Source organism: Pseudonaja textilis, chromosome 4 (assembly GCF_049901715.1).
Source record: "Pseudonaja textilis isolate UNSWEBS1 chromosome 4, rPseTex1.2, whole genome shotgun sequence".
NCBI classification, from domain to species: domain Eukaryota; kingdom Metazoa; phylum Chordata; class Lepidosauria; order Squamata; family Elapidae; genus Pseudonaja; species Pseudonaja textilis.
In genome coordinates, this window is record NC_141993.1 from 34,550,410 (window position 1) to 34,566,763 (window position 16,354).

The following is a 16,354-nucleotide window of genomic DNA, read 5'->3' on the forward strand; positions in this document are numbered from 1 at the left end:
TCTGTGTTCTTCTTTGCCCGTTCAGATATCTGGCAGCCCTAATTAAGACACAGTGCATGTTACTAGCAACACTTTCAAAGAAAGGATAGAACAAGGCAAGGGAACACTACCAGGGCTCTGGAATGATAGTGCTCAGGGCAGAGACTCCCCAGCTTTCTGGAAGATCTGTTAGACAAGTTTACTTGTAGGGAATCAACTTAACAACAGGTCTTCCTAGTCACAAGCCAAGACACTGACATGAATATAAATGCAATGGAAGTCAGGAAATTGTTGCTAGCTTGGATCACAGCTATATTAATATTGTCTGTATTAGGCTAAGTGCCTAGTACAACAAGAACTGGATAGTTTGCAGACAAGGAAGTTAGAGCCCTCATAAATTATCAGAAATGGAACATTATTCTTCATAGTTGAAGCACAACTACAAACTTCCACATAACCTTCTAGTAAAAGTATAGAGTTCCTATAATTACTTTTATTGCCCTGCTCTGAGCCAAAATATCTAGATAAATGCATGCTCAACTGTTTGCAGAGGTCTTTTAGAACTGCCTCAGCAAGAATAACTCCCTGAAAAAATCTAGAGTGAGTGAAAAATGAACCATGCTGATTCACAAACTCCTTTTGTAAAATGGCAAGCCTATGAGAAGCCTACAAGTATGCTTTTGATGAAATAACTCTCTTCCACAGTTAAATCCTAGCAACTAATATTCTGAAACATGTAGCCTTGGATACTGTTGATAGTATACAGCCTGAAGAGCTAGTATACATTCATAGCCTACATTAGTTGTCTACCGTTTCAAAAGCCACAGAAGATTATGACTATGAACAGAGGGGATTCCACAATTTAACTGCGTAAAGAAGTAATTTCTTTGATCTGTCTTGCATATCACATCATTCAGCTTTATTGGATTATCTCAAATTTTAAGAATCTTTTCAAAAACAAAGAAAACCTAAAGTGGTCTTCTTAGAGAATAAGATCAGTAGCAAAATTGGTGGCTGTGGTTTCTATTAAGAATCCAAACCCAATGTGTTATTACTTGCCTAGCCACTATAATATTTCTCTCCTTTCTTACCTTAAGAATATAACAATAGACCTATTATTTAGTTCAAACTTCTCAGTAAAAACATACATACTTAATATATTTTCCTCATCAGAATCTAGCCACTCTTCGGTGATGCTTCAAATGCTATCAGGAGTCAGAATAAGCACTGATGATGTTACCTAGTTTGATAATGAAACATCTGCAAGAGAACAACCAGTTCACAGAGCACCAAGGACTCCAAAGTCAGACTGAGTTAATACTTTGATGTGATTCTGTGAAAAAGACCAGGACCATAGATTACATGGAGAAGTTGCAAAAATGTCGTAGAAGAAAAAGCTGTGGCAAAACCACTTCTTTCGTTTCACTAAGTAAGCTATACTAAGTACACATGTCCATGTAATCACCAAAAATCAAGTTCAACTACTGTAGAGTGAGTCTTTAGTTTTACCTTAAGGGGGTTACTCCTTAAGGAGAGAACTAATGGTTGGGATATATTTGTAGTAATGAATGTATGTGGAATATGGATATCCCATACACATGCTGCATGCAGTGATCATATATACACATAAATTTACTGTAAATGTTTCTGGGTTGTCCCACCAATTAACATATAGTTGGGGTATTCAATGTTCTGACTTGAGGAATGGCTTGAGGAATGGAATCAGGATGAGAGCCAATGAATCTGGCAGTATTCCTCTTGAACATCCTGCCTGTTTTGCCTTCTTAAGAGAGTTACTTAACTAGTTTTCCCAAATTATTTGTTTATGTATTTGTAAGCCTCAGTGAGTGGGTGGATTTTCTTCCCATGTAGATATGTAATCCTTTTTGAAATGAACTTGTCCTTTATAGTCATATAATACTATCAACAGTGGTAGGCAGAAAAGCATATGAGGGCGACTAGAAGTTGTTCAGTGTTGTAATTTCAAAATACTATTGATCTGAAGGTAGAATGCATAAATGAGAGAAATTATCCTAGGAATTAACTAGATGGAAGTTGCAAGTTCCAACAACAAGAAGAATTTCACCTGTTGCTTTTTTCCTATCCAATCACACTGGTTATCAAAATATTCACTGTGGGGGGAAAAACTATTTAAATTGAAGAGAAATGACAGCTCCTGATCCTGATATAACTAAGATAAATAACAGATCTACTTGGATCTAGCAATTAACTAGGTACATCTAAACCTGACTATAAGGAACTTGTCATTTTGATTCTGACTAACTTGAAGCAATCTTGCCTGACCTTTCACATATGGAGACATGGAAATTTTTATTTCCATCATATTTCCAGGATTTAAATTTAAAGTTTAAAACCTTCATTTATGAAACTCACCTTTTTCTTATCTTAGCAACAAGTACTTACTATGAGAAAGGTATTAATAACTACTTGTTTATTATCTTGTCTCACAAACCCTGTTATTAAAAAAATACATCAGTTTTACACTGCAGACTCTTGGGAAACAATCCAGCTGTAGTATGAAAGCATATGTATTTTTAAAAATCCTCAATGGTATCTATTCTATGTTTTTCATGGAGATAAACCCTTCCACTTCCTCAATAAACAAATCCCAAATTAATTCTTTTTTCTCATTTTTCTCTGATAATAAAATTGTAAGATGTTACATTAAAAATAATCCCTGAAAGAGCTGGTATGAGTTCAGAGATCTTTATTATTTCTCTATTATTTTCTGAGTATTCGCCCTTCCTGCAAAGGTTCATGGCATTCAGACTTAAGGGCTAAACTAAAGATTTTGGAATGGAATGGATTGAGCTAATTCTGTTGTCCTACCTGTATTGATTTAACAATTGCAGAAGCAAAATTGGGTATATTAATGTCATTCTTGCATGTTATTACAGTGGACTTTATGCAGAAGATTCCTTTATGATATCTACACATGCAGATAAACATTCAAATAGAGCTTGAGATGATACTCCATCACTGATTTTGAAATGTGAGGTTATTTCATATATGTAAAATGAAAACTATCCTCATGTGGATCGTGATGTGTGTAGCAAAGCAAATATGTATAAAAAAATTCCAAATGATAGACACATGTGGATCTCTTAAGTATGAAGGATGTGCATAATAAAACACATTGCTAATCAAACATTGATAAAATATTTAGCTCCTTCATCTCCCTCCCTACACAGCAGTAAAGCTACAAAGTGATGGGTTGCTCACACCTGGTTTTAGTTTTGGTTTTGTGTTATGTAAAGAATGCATGGCTTTGACAACTCATATTTTATTCCACAATTACCAGGCTTTATGTTCCCAGTCACTTGCAGTAAGATTTGAAACATGCTGTTACTATACTAATTGTTTCCCCAACTGATAGTACTGTAGTTACTCTGCTATTATTTATAGGGACTAGTCTTGCTGCATTTGGTATTTATTGACGCTTTGGGAGACTCCTCAAAAGCAGCCTTGTATGGACTAATTAAGATGTAATTAAGACATGCATAATTATTATGGGATCTGGCTGACTTAAACAATGTGCATTTTTTGTTACTTTGATTAACCGGTGGACCAGAAACAATTCAGTGTCAATGAACATCCTACATTGTCCTTTCTGAAGGAATGTAATATCTCCCAATCTCACCTTGAAGGTTTTCTAGCAAAAGTCCAGAAAGTTTCCTTTAAGCTAAAAAAAACATATGCATATTTGAGTCCTGGTGTGTGATTGTATATTACCTACAATAGGTTGGGAACAGTTGATTTTTAGGGACAACTGATTTGTATTTTTATACATATCTAGAAGAAACCATATGAAGTAGGCTTGACAAAAATTGCAGTAGCATAGAAAAAAATAATGGAATGAAACTAGGATTGTTGATAAAGTTATTACTTGCCCCCCCCCCCCCATATTCTCTCTCAGACCAGTCCTCAGGTTTACCATCTGTATGTTATCATCTTTTACTGTCTGACCCTTAACATCTCTTTTTTCTTTCTTTCTTTGATTTTTTTGGCTAATTAGGTGACTCTATGGTCCCTGTGAGCCTGTCCTTTTGTGCAGAGTTTATAATTAGAGTGCCTGTGCAGTTCTCTGCTAATTGCAAGAATTGTGATTTTTAGATTAATGAGTTAATTGGTAATATCTGCTTACAATATTCCCTTAAGATATATTATATCAAATAATGTGTAGGACACATGACACTCAGAAAAAAACTATAATTGTCTTAGAAGCTGCAAAGTACTTGGATAAATTTGCAAAGAAGTAAATTTAATATTTTTTAAAAAAAATCCATAATCAATCAAGCAGCAGTGACTAAAGATATTTGGCTTGAAATATCGGGTGTTTCTGTCCATTTTTTACTCTCATTTCACACAATAACATAATAACAAAGTCCTGGTGTGACATCCATTCATTGATTAAAGGACACAGTAGAAAATCACACTATTGTTCAATGTACTTTATGATATCTAATTTATTCCACTATTATTCTGGAATTATTATTTTTGTGCCTTAAAAACTTACATTTAATATTGTTTACTAGTATGTAAATCCAGTAATTAACATCTCTTATCCAATGTGTATTATATGTTTTGCCAATATAATATACTGATTGATGTTATACCACAATTTATAAGGACATTAATATACAGGCAGAAGTGTTTGAATAAGAAAGGAATGCAGATTTGAGGACATGAGCATGCAATTAATGAATACCATGTAATAAACATTAGTTGTTTATTTGAAAAGCTTTCAATGTTTTTGCAGAATCTATTTTATTATACCAAATTGCTCTTTTCTCATCAATTCTCACATCCTAATTTATGCATTTGTATTTCCATAGCAATACTGTTTCTACTATTTGAATATTGCTATCTTAACTGAATGGACATTTTTTCCTTACCTGGAAAAATTGCTTCCTTATATATAATAATTCAATCCAACTAAAAAAACCCAGTATATTTTGTTCTCTATGCAGCTCTGTAAGTAGAATAAGTTCATTGATGACTTGTCCCCACCCCGCCAAAAAAATTGTCCAGTGGATGTTACAGCTAAGACAGCATTTGGACTAAGGATTCTCAAATCCTATACACTGTGCCATGCCGATTCTTTCCAGTGTTTTTTTTCCTTTGTAGCTGGAAATATAGCAAATCTTGTAATTAACCAAACAATCTTGATTGGCAAAATTTGCTCTATTTATAGAATATGTGAACTTCATGGATTTGTATCTAAAATAGACATGGACAGAAAGAGCAGAAAATTTTGCATACTCAGCAGTTCCATGATGACTTCTATGTGAATTGCAGGGCAGCAGCTGCTAATCAGCTGATAACTGATAGTATAAGAGTGATCAGCAATTAGAAGAAGTAAGAGTTAGGACATTGCACAAGCAATTTAAATCCATTTTTGAAAACCGTAAGTAGGCCTAAACAATGGTAGCCATTAAAGACGGTTCTGTATGGAATTTAGTTCATATTTCAACAACATCTCAAAACAAAATACAGTACAGAGAAAAGTTTCCAGTAAGTTCGTTCTGCTATACAGTGAGAGTTTTCTCCAGTCCAATAGCCCTCCCAGGTTCATACTGCCAAAATCTGGCAGCAAAATAGCAGTTTGAAGAGTAGGTTTTTTTTATGTCTGCCTTAAAATAGGTTACAATAGTTTTCACCTACAGGAACCTCATGCACAAAAGAAGCAAAGCTTACACTGTGAGGATGTGATACTGCATTTGTTGCTTGCTCCTAGAAAAGCCCTTCAGCCTTTCCAACATGTATTAAAAAAGAATTGCAGAACCTCTGATGATATCACTATATCCCAGGCATGCTATATGCAATCTTTGAAAATGAAAAGGCGAGAAACAAACAAACAAAGAACTGCAAGTTTTAGAGAAAAATAGTTACAACTCCCACTATAAGACAAAATACTTGATTCACGCAGCCTACAAACTGAGCTGGGGTTGTGATTGGTGAAAGCAACAATTTGTGTCCAAATGGTGCAACACAAGAAATCAAGTAGAGTTCCTGTTGGATTGGTGACAAAACATCAGGAATTTGGTAGCAGTTTTTGAAACTAACACATTTTATTAAAATACATAAGGTTTTGTGAGCCGCAACTCATCTCATCAGATGCATAGAGTGGCTACAATGATGTAGGATTTAAACTGGAGTGAAGTTAGAGGAAGGCAGGTTGGTTATGCAGTTGCAGTTCACATGTGTAACAGAGAACAAGTTCATTAATTAATAATTGTACTGAGTTTTAAAAAACCATGGTTTTAATTGACACCTTCTGGGATGGTCTGAAACTTTTTGACAACTGGAGTCTAGCAACATCTCACTTTTCCAAACCAGTTTCTCCGAGGTCTGCTATGAAATGTCCTAGGAGACTAAAATGCTCTGATTTTATCTTATCCTTGTTTTGAGTCCTGATGTCAAGCCTTTGTTCATTAATTTTTTTGTGTGTGTATGTGAAACAAAAAGCAACATGAAACAAAAGCAACAAGAAACAATAGGACAATGGTGCCAAAATGGGAACCACATACCCTGCTACACAACCGGGGGTTTACTTTGCCCCCGCATTTTGCAGCAATAGCACCATCCCGGTCCTAACAAGTAGACACGCAAGAGCCTTCACATGCTACATACGTGACATATGCCTTCATCTTCCAGACAAGCCCTCTGGATTCTATATGGGATACAGCATACAAAACAAATTTTGTATAAAGAAGCATTCATAATGTTCATACTCAAAATATTTCAGATATTGGCCAAAAGACTATATTCTCCCAAATCACTTACCTGAATTCGTAACAGAATGTTTAATCTGAGTGTACCCATCAAATGACATAAGTACTTTTTCAACAATAACCAGTTATAACTCTGCTGAGGCTGATCCCATCTTTTATGGCTTTTCAGGGTAGGAACTGTGAAATATATTTCTGTTTATCTTGTAAGTAAATCATATAGTCTGAACCTCTTCCTTTTAAAACATGTTATTTAAGTTTGAGCTGCTCTACGTTTTATTACCTTGTTTTATGTTGCATTTGAATATATGATTTATTGAGTTAATTTACTTAAATGTTTGGAGGGCTGCTTGATGTACGCATATAAATGTCATTAATACTATTAATGACTTACAAATATACAGTCTTCATGAAGTCTGATTGGAAGGATGCTTAGAATCTCCCTTCAGTTTATGCAAAAGTTCACTAAGCTATGTAGATCGCTTATACCACTCCAGGAGATAGTAAATATTGACTTTATTATTAAATATTATTTAAATATTATTTTTATTTTAAAAATAATCTTTTTATTAACAGTTTTACCTACAATCTGTCTAAAACTTTAAAATCCGTTTGATCCGTTTAAAATTTTCTATAGCCAGAACTTTGCATTTCTTTTGCTGTTTATTTTGAATTCTTAAAGCTCATAAAGATACAGATTCATTTTCTCATATTAAGGATTGATGGTACTCAATGCTGTGTTTTCAGCATTGTCATTCTGAAAATGCTTAATTTCTTTAAAACCAAATAGGATTGTGGTTAGTAAAGAAAATATGACCTTAGTATCATTTGATGGGTCTGACTGTGGCTAGAACAATAATGACCTTTTTTTCCTTCCCATCTCCTGGTTCTCTCATCCTCTGGAAACCACTGCTTTGCAGTCTCCTTATGAGGAGCAAGAGTCTGAAGCACAATGAGTAGACTGCCACATCCTTTCTTTCTCCGGAGAGGATTGAAGGAGACAATATTCTCATGGGCTCCTCATTCTTAGCCACAACCATTGGCTTTGCTTTTTGCAAGGCTGTCTTCAATCTGCAGTTTCATTTCAGAAAGTCCACATTGGCTTCACTTTCATGCGTATCTATTTGGCTTGAAGCCACAGGAAAATTGGCAATCTCTTCTAATTTTAGAATACTTTTGATGTTGAAATCCTAAATATGGTTGCATTTCAGGCATCTGTATTATGTTGTATTTATTTCCTCATGAGTTTCATTGTAGATAATAAATTGAGGATGTTAGTTAATTACAGATAGTCTTCGGCTTACAACTGTTCATTTAGTGACTGTTCAAAGTTACAATGGTACTGAAAAAAATGAGTTATGACAATTTTTCACACTTATTCCAGCATCCCTATGGTCAAATGATTAAAATTCAGATACTTGGCAACTGACTCATATTTATGATGGTTGTAGTGTCCTGGGGTCATATGATCATCTTTTGCAGTTTTCTTATAAGCAAAGCTGTTGGGAAATCTAGATTTGCTTAAAAACTATGGTACTAAATGAAAAACTGCAGTGATTCACTTAACAATTATGGTAAGAAAGGTCATCAAATGGGGCAAATGTCTCACTTAGCAACAGAAATTTTGGGCTCAATTGTGGTTGTAAGTCGAGGACCACCTGTACTGCAGTTCTAGAATTCTGATTTACTTGTAAAATGAAAAACCCACTGATGCATACTCCTGTTAACAGATGTCTCATTCCTGGTTTGTTTATTGTGTCATGTGAATTAAGAAACCTGACTTGGCAACTGAATATGACTTATTTATTCATCCATTACATTTATACAACACTCCATCTCATGAATTCTAAAAATCATAGAATGTAATTATTATATTTGATAATTGTGTTTAATATCTGAAAGAGGAGCAATTGGAACAGTGTGCTGTATGAACATGGCCAAATTGTGATACAGATCCTTAGGTGCCAGTGTTTGAATAGATCAGTGGTAGTCAACCTGGTCCCTATCGCCCACTAGTGGGTGTTCCAGCTTTCATGGTGGGCGGTAGGGGTTTTGTCCCCTACTTTATAAATCACTGTGGAGCCAGTGGGTGGTTAGAGAAAACTTTATTACTAACAGAGATACAAAAGTGGGCGGTAGGTATAAAAAGGTTGACTATCCCTGGAATAGATGATATTAAATATATCTTTGTCTTTCCATTATTTGAAAATGTCTTTAAGGAAAGTACAGTTGATCCTTCTCCTAAGCTGAGCTGCTGAAAAGATGGACTTGGACGAAGTTCAGCTTTTATAGACAGGGAGGGGTAGCAATAAATATATCTATTGGTCTGGTACACTTATCAAAATTGTACTCCCATCAGACTTTAAACCAAATGGATCAACTCAAGGATTATCTGTGTAATTTATCTGGAAGCTTTAATGAGAAATATTTCAAGGGTGTGTAATATATGCTTAAATATTAAGTCTGGTGACTTGATACCACAGGAAAAGATTACACCTATTATATGCACAAGTCTTATCAGCTATTTGTCTTGTCTGGGCTTGTTCAAAAAATAAAGACAAATAGGAAAAAAACAGAGAACAATCATATGTTTTCATTGTGACCAGAGAGCAAGAGTGATCAAAAGATCACTTTTTCAGGTTTTAGCAAGTCCTTTTACTTGCACTTACAAATAAAGCAGTATTTCCCACCAAAGCTCACTTATGTACTTTTGGAAAGGCAGAAGCAATGCATGTTCCTGTCTCTTGTCAATGATTCAGTTCAGTAGGTTTTCAGTATACATGCCTTTTTTCCTCTTTCTTGAAAAGAATACATTTGCCAGTTGAAGAAAAGTTTGCAATTAGATCAATTTCAGGTATCTTTAAACTAATGTGAGTCATGTCTATGGAGATTTTCATCCAGGTTAATGGTTGTGTCAAAAGTACTTTTTTTTTCTAAAAGGCACTTGGACTTTGGTTGTTTTTCTTTGAAGAAGTTTCATTTGAAGATGCTTGAAAACATCTTACTTGAAGACATTTCACTTCTCATCCAAGAAGCTTCTTCAGTTCTAACTGAATGGTAGATCACCATTCAGTCAGAATTGAAGAAGCTTCTTGGATGAGAAGTGAAATGTGTTCAAGAAAAAACAAAGAAAGTCCAGTTGCCTTTTGAAAAAGCACCTCTGGGACGATAATGTATATAACCAAAATCTAGCTCTAATTCTACTTTTTCATATCAAATAATTTATAAAAATAGGGACATAACAGAAAGATATAATCCCTAGATTACATCTAGACTCTACAAAAAGTGATGATGAAGTAAATAGTCCAGTAGATAGATAAGATGGTTTCATTCTGAAAAATATATTGAATGCAGTAGTATTTATGATATAATTTGGGCATATCCAGTACTAGCTTTACATGGTAAGTTCACGTAACTGAGGAGAACTTTCTTCCCACTAGCAATAATAGAAATCAAATTAGATATAATATCAAGCAGTGCATCCATATAAGTCTTTAACATCTTCAGCATCTATATTTACACCTGCAAATGAGCTTATTTTAAGGAAGACAGCTTGTTCTTCACTAAGTTGTATGTGGCATTTTAAAAAGGAAACACGTTGCAGAACAATATGAATTACCAATGAGGTTGAGAAGGAAAGTTTGAGATTGCTTTAGATCAGAGGTGGGGAACAATGGCCCTTTCATGACTTGTGGACTTCAACTTCCTGGCTGGTTTGGGAATTCTGGAATTGAAGTCCAGAAATCATAAAAGAGCCATTTTTCTCTGCCACCTGTTTCAGATGGAGACTTAGTATTCAGCAAAATGATTTACTATGAGAGTTTGTTCTAGGAACACCTTTAAGTGAAGAAAAACAGTATTTCTGAATTAAGATACAAAATGGCTGACTAATAATAAGGGAGTGAGCTCTACACAAATGATTTTTTTTCTTTGACAAGTGAAACAGAAATGCTCAAGTAAAACAACATGTTTAGAAAATATTCAAAAAGTATTGACAAGAACCAGCAAGCTCCTAAAATACTGACATTTTCTTAAAAAGGTGACATTTGAAGAAAAGGAGGAGGGGAAAAAAAACCCTGAAATTATCTTTGAGCAGGAACACACTTGTCAGATAGTGAGAATACACTGCAACATTATATTGAGGCTCCTGCTGGCATTTTTAACAGAAGTGTATGCTCACTTAATGAAACCAGTGCTTTATCAACTCTTAACAATTACAACCTCAGTCACTACAGATCTTAATCTAAAACTATATTAGAATGCTAAGTGCCTAGAGTCTGTAAGTGGCCACAGTAGTTTAAAAAAAATAAAAAAAATATTTCCAACATTTTTTTTAATCCAAAGTGTTCCCCTACATTTCAAGTCTAAGTGACTTTCAGTGCTGGTATTTGTCTGACTTAAAAGGATATTTCGGAAATTCAGTTCCTTCAACAAATGAAAGCCTTTAAAAGGTCAGAAACTTAAGTAACTTATCAGTTCTATGGTTTGCACATTGAGACTAGACTGAGAAAGAAAAAGAAATATTGACTTGCATTACATTTGTTTTTAATTATGCATAAATTCATTACAGCCTTTTAGTCAAAACAGTACCCGTTTCACAGTCATTTTAACATGCTTCCTATATTCAATTGTTTGTCAACTCAGTGTTACAGTGAGAACCCTCTCCCTACTCCTGTAACATGTGAATTCTTTGGTTCTTTGGACCAACACCCAGCTGACTTCTAGAATGTGGTACATAATATTCCTTTTCTTTCCATTTTTTCTTTTCTCCGTTCTTTCCTTTCCTGCCCCCCTGCAGAACGTGTTCAAAGATTCCTTGATGCAAAGACACTATGAAATAATTGCTAATTGCCAAATAATTCTGCATCTATATTTCCTCTTGTCAGTATTGCATTTCTGCCAATCTGCCTCTCTATTACATATGAATATCTTCATAGGATGGAACCTGTTCTTTTGACTGCAATTCTGGAGTTATGTATTATCAGTGATTACTACTTCTGATATTCCTATCTTATGCTCATGCCATCTTGAATACAAGCCCATTTAAAATAATCCTAAGACCCTTCAGCAACATTTCATAAGCTATTCAGTGCAGAATGAGACTACCATGTTGCTAAAGCAGATAGCTCCTGTTGCTGTGCCCTCCCACTATTCTATACCAAGAAGGCAATGGTTAATCAGTTTCCTTTCACTGGATGATTTTTTTGATTTAATATAAAGATTTACATACTGTATACATAAGTACACCAGGACTGGCTTGCTCAACCGATGCTGGCAGAGGAAGCATGCTGCGGCCCCGTCAGTCAAGAATTCCAGCTAGCTTCCAGGAGAAGGGCCTTTTCTTCTGTGGCTCTGGCCGTTTAGAACATCTTACCCCATGAAGTAAGGTTGGCTCACACACACACTCTTTTCTTCCAACAGGAGCCTGAAGACTTGTCTGATATCACATTGGAGGTGGTTGTTGAATTAAAATAAACCCAATAAATAAATAAGGCACACACCCAAATTAAAGTATCAAAATGCAGATATATGGAGGTACATGCATTTTTCTTTCATTGAATATTTAGCTTTCTCCTTCTGCTTTTTAAAATATGTCCAAATGAGAGATGAATTAAAGGCAACATCAGTTTCTGCCCTCCAGAAAGAGTTCTAGCAATGGAGCAACTGCACAATGCAGTGAAGCACAATCTCTCCTAGTCTATTTTTGTGTACACCTCAATTTTCATCTGTTTTTGGTGAGACTGGCTGAATGCAAAAACATCCCTTTGGCAATTTATTGAGCCCTTTACATTATATTCCAAACTATGTGAGATTATTATTAGTACAATTCTGAGTAGGAAGAGCAGTGAATATACCATGAGTTAAGGGGGTGATTTTCAGCAATTTTCTAGGACACATTACAATCTTGCCCAGCTGTTTTTTTTCTTTCTGAAAAGATCACTGCTGCAGTGAACTCCAAACAATTATATTACTGAGTTTTACAGTACCATTTGAGGCACTCCTTCCAAAGGAAAATTCACTATTGAAGTTCCAGATGCCTATTTTTTTTCTTTTTGCTGTATATAGTAAATGTTTCCAAATCCAGTGTCTTCAACCAAAAATGTCCACAGTGAAGTGGCTCATGTACAGTGCTAAGCCATGATTTGCTTAAATCATGATTTGCTGAACACTCTGTAATGGATTGGGATTCCACAAGATATTACATTATAAATTATAAAGAGACTGAGACATTATATAAAACTAAAACAAGACCCACCATAGTTAAATTTAGTGTAATGTATGACACTAACAATCTGAATACATATTTTTAAGAAATCAGTCAATAAGATCTTTGCTTACAGTTATTTATTTGTGACTTGCTCAACAACCTGAATGTTCTTGGCAGTGTAACCACCCAAGAAGTACAATGTGGAATCTGTACAACACAGAAACAGTATTTATTATTTTATTAGTTATATGAGTCTAGTAAATAAACAAAAATAATATGGAATAATTGTACCTAGACATCAAAAGTGGAACAGAAAAAAGATAGATAAATGATAGATAAAAGTAGCAGTATGAAGAATGCACTTTCTGAAGCACAATAGTCCATTGTATCTGCAAGAAATGTCACATGTATATTGAGGTTTCAGAAACCTGTTAAGATATGTTATCAGCTTCACTTTCATTACATTTTAAATCAACATTTAGACCCTGTTACTTAATACTATTAGATTTATGTTTCTTTCCAGGAGTCCAAGGTAATGTACAGGTAGTCCTCAACTTACAACAGTCCATTTAGCAACCATTTAGTTACAACAACACTGAAAAAAGTGACTTATGACTGTTTTCCAAAGTTTTAACCTCTGCAGCATCCCCATGACCATGGGATCAATTCAGATGTTTGGCAACTAGTTTGTACTTATGACCGTTGCAGAATCTTGGGGTCATGTGATCCCCTTTTGCAACCATCTGACAAAGTCAATGGTGGGGACAGATTCCCTTAGCAATTGGATTACTAACTTATCAGCTGCAGTGATTCACTTAACAACTGAATCAAGAAAGGTTGTAAAAAGGGGCAAAACTCATTTAACAAATGTCTCACTTGACAATGGAAATGTTGGTCTTGATTGTGGTTGTACATCAAGGACTACCTGTACGTACAGGTAATCCTTGACTTCTGACCACAACTGAGCCCAACATTTCTGTTGCTAAACAAGACAGTTGTTCCCTTTTATGACCAGAGTTATTAAGTGAATCACATGGCCGTTAAGTGAATCTTGCTTCCCCATTGACTTCGCTTGTCAGAAGCTATTTGGAAAGTTACAAATGGGATCACATGACCTCATAGCACTGAAATTGTCATGAATATATGCTAGTTGCCAAGTGGCAAATTTTGATCATGTGACCATGGGGATGCTGCAAAGGTTGTAAGTGTGAAAACTGGTCACAACTCAGTTTTTTTCAGTGCCGTTTAACTTCAGATGGTCATTAAACAAATGGTTGTATGTTGAGGACCACCTGTGTCATCCTTTTCTTCGGTATGGGGCAAAAGTTAGCTGCTAATCTAAAGTTAAATGTGTTAGTTAATGTCCATTTTCCAAGTATGAGTTTGCCAATGGATCTTCAAATTGCGTCAAGAATATATAAAAACACTGATAATAAAAATCTTAAAATAGAATAAAATGATGTGATCTCATACGATGTTTTCTAAACCAGATGAAGTCAAATTGGGAGTCTAGATTAATTCTAAGTATTAAAAAAAATGAAATCTGAAAACTATTGGACTTTTTTTTAGGGACTCTAATGTGATGGTGAAGGTTAAATAAATTTACTTGAGAGATGCTCAAGGATCCTCCTCCTCCTCAGCGTGCCTTCTTGAAAAATGCAACTTCTCATAAGATATATCAGCAGCCTTATTGGAATTTTCCAATTGCAGCTGCTAGGTTTTCTTGTTTTCAAGCTTGCTGAACAAGTCTAAGGAAAAGCCTTATCTCCCAGAGGCAGGAGGATATATTTGGGAAACTATAATTGCATTAGAATACAGAAAGAGAAAATGAGCAGAATAGTTTTACTATGGCAAAGAGTGAGGGCAACAGATAGGACAGCTGAAGTCTAGCAGGAGGATACTGATGGGCTACTAATAGCTTTATAATCAACCCAACTTTATGAAGTGCAGTTTTTGCAATTGTCCAGAGGAATAGGTCCTGTCAAACTTCCCTCCTCTCCTCGCCTAACACACTCCTAATAGAAGCTATGAATTTAGCTTTGTATTCCCTTCTGGTGATATCTATCACTTTAAATAACTCACAACCATTTCCTCAGTGCTTTGAGGAGAGGCACTTTCTACATGGCTGCATACTGTTTTTAAAATGTGTGAAGTGCTAAAGTTCACCTGGCACATGTTAAATTCACAGTCTTTATCATGTGTTAACTGATACGGTTTATAAGCCAACCAAGCACAGAATCACTTGCAGATATACTGTGTTTTTTTTTTTAAGTGCACAATACCAGTCTCTTGGTTTATGACACAAACACAACTCATTATTATAATTAGTGCATTTTTCAGTTTCAGAGTTTGTACGAACAACTTTTTGTAAATGAGCCCATATATGAAACCTGAATGTAAGATCTCAGCATAACATTGTTGTGCTGATCTCCTTCCCTCTCTCCTTCTCCCTGCTAATCTTATGCATGCATAAAATCAAATATAATCAAGCCTAATTCATCTGAGCTGGGTAAGAAAAGTTAGATTACAAATCTATAATTAGTTACCCATCAAATATATTGTCAAGGTAGAACAAAAGTAGAACTGAGTGTTACATTGCTACTCTTTTCTGGTTTCACATTCTGAGCCAAAACTTTTCCCTATTTCATTGGCTCAAGAGCAAGTGGTCTTCTTTTCTCCAAGTACACTAATCTATCACCCTGCAGAAAAAAGTTAAGAGTATCCAGAGGGAATAGTTGCTTGTACATCCCTTTCAATGTTTCCTTTACCTTGCTTTGAGTACAAGAAAGAGATAGTTGAGAGAAAAAATAAGCAAGTTTCAAAAGGCAAAGTGATTATCTAGACCAGGGGTGTCAAACTCACATTATCATGGCAGCGTCATGTGATATATTGGGACTTTCCCGCCCTTCCCTAAGCTGGGTGTGGACAGCACATGATGCATCCAGCCCACAGACCATTATTTTGACAGCCCTGATCTAGACTGATGATTTATTGATCAAGGAGTTAGAAATTTCCTAAATGACAAAGATGAAACTCCTAACAAAGGAATAGGGTAATCTTCAATTAAAATTGTTTAATGGTTGGTTGAAGTGACAATGTCACTGAAAAAAAGGAACTTATGGCCAGTTTTAACACTTATTGCTAAGGTCATGTGATCATTATTTGTAACCTTCCCAATCAGTTTCCGATAAGCACAATGGGGGAAACCAGATTTGCTTAATGACCATGATTCACTTAACATTACTCATGGCAAAAAGGCTGTGAAATGAGGCAGAACTGTTCTGTTGCCTCATTCAGCAACAGAAATTTTGGACTCAATTGTGGTCATAAGTTGAGGACTATCTGTACTAGATACTCACTGGTTTATTTATTTTATTTACTTGTATCCCACTTTCATTATTTTTATGAATAAGAC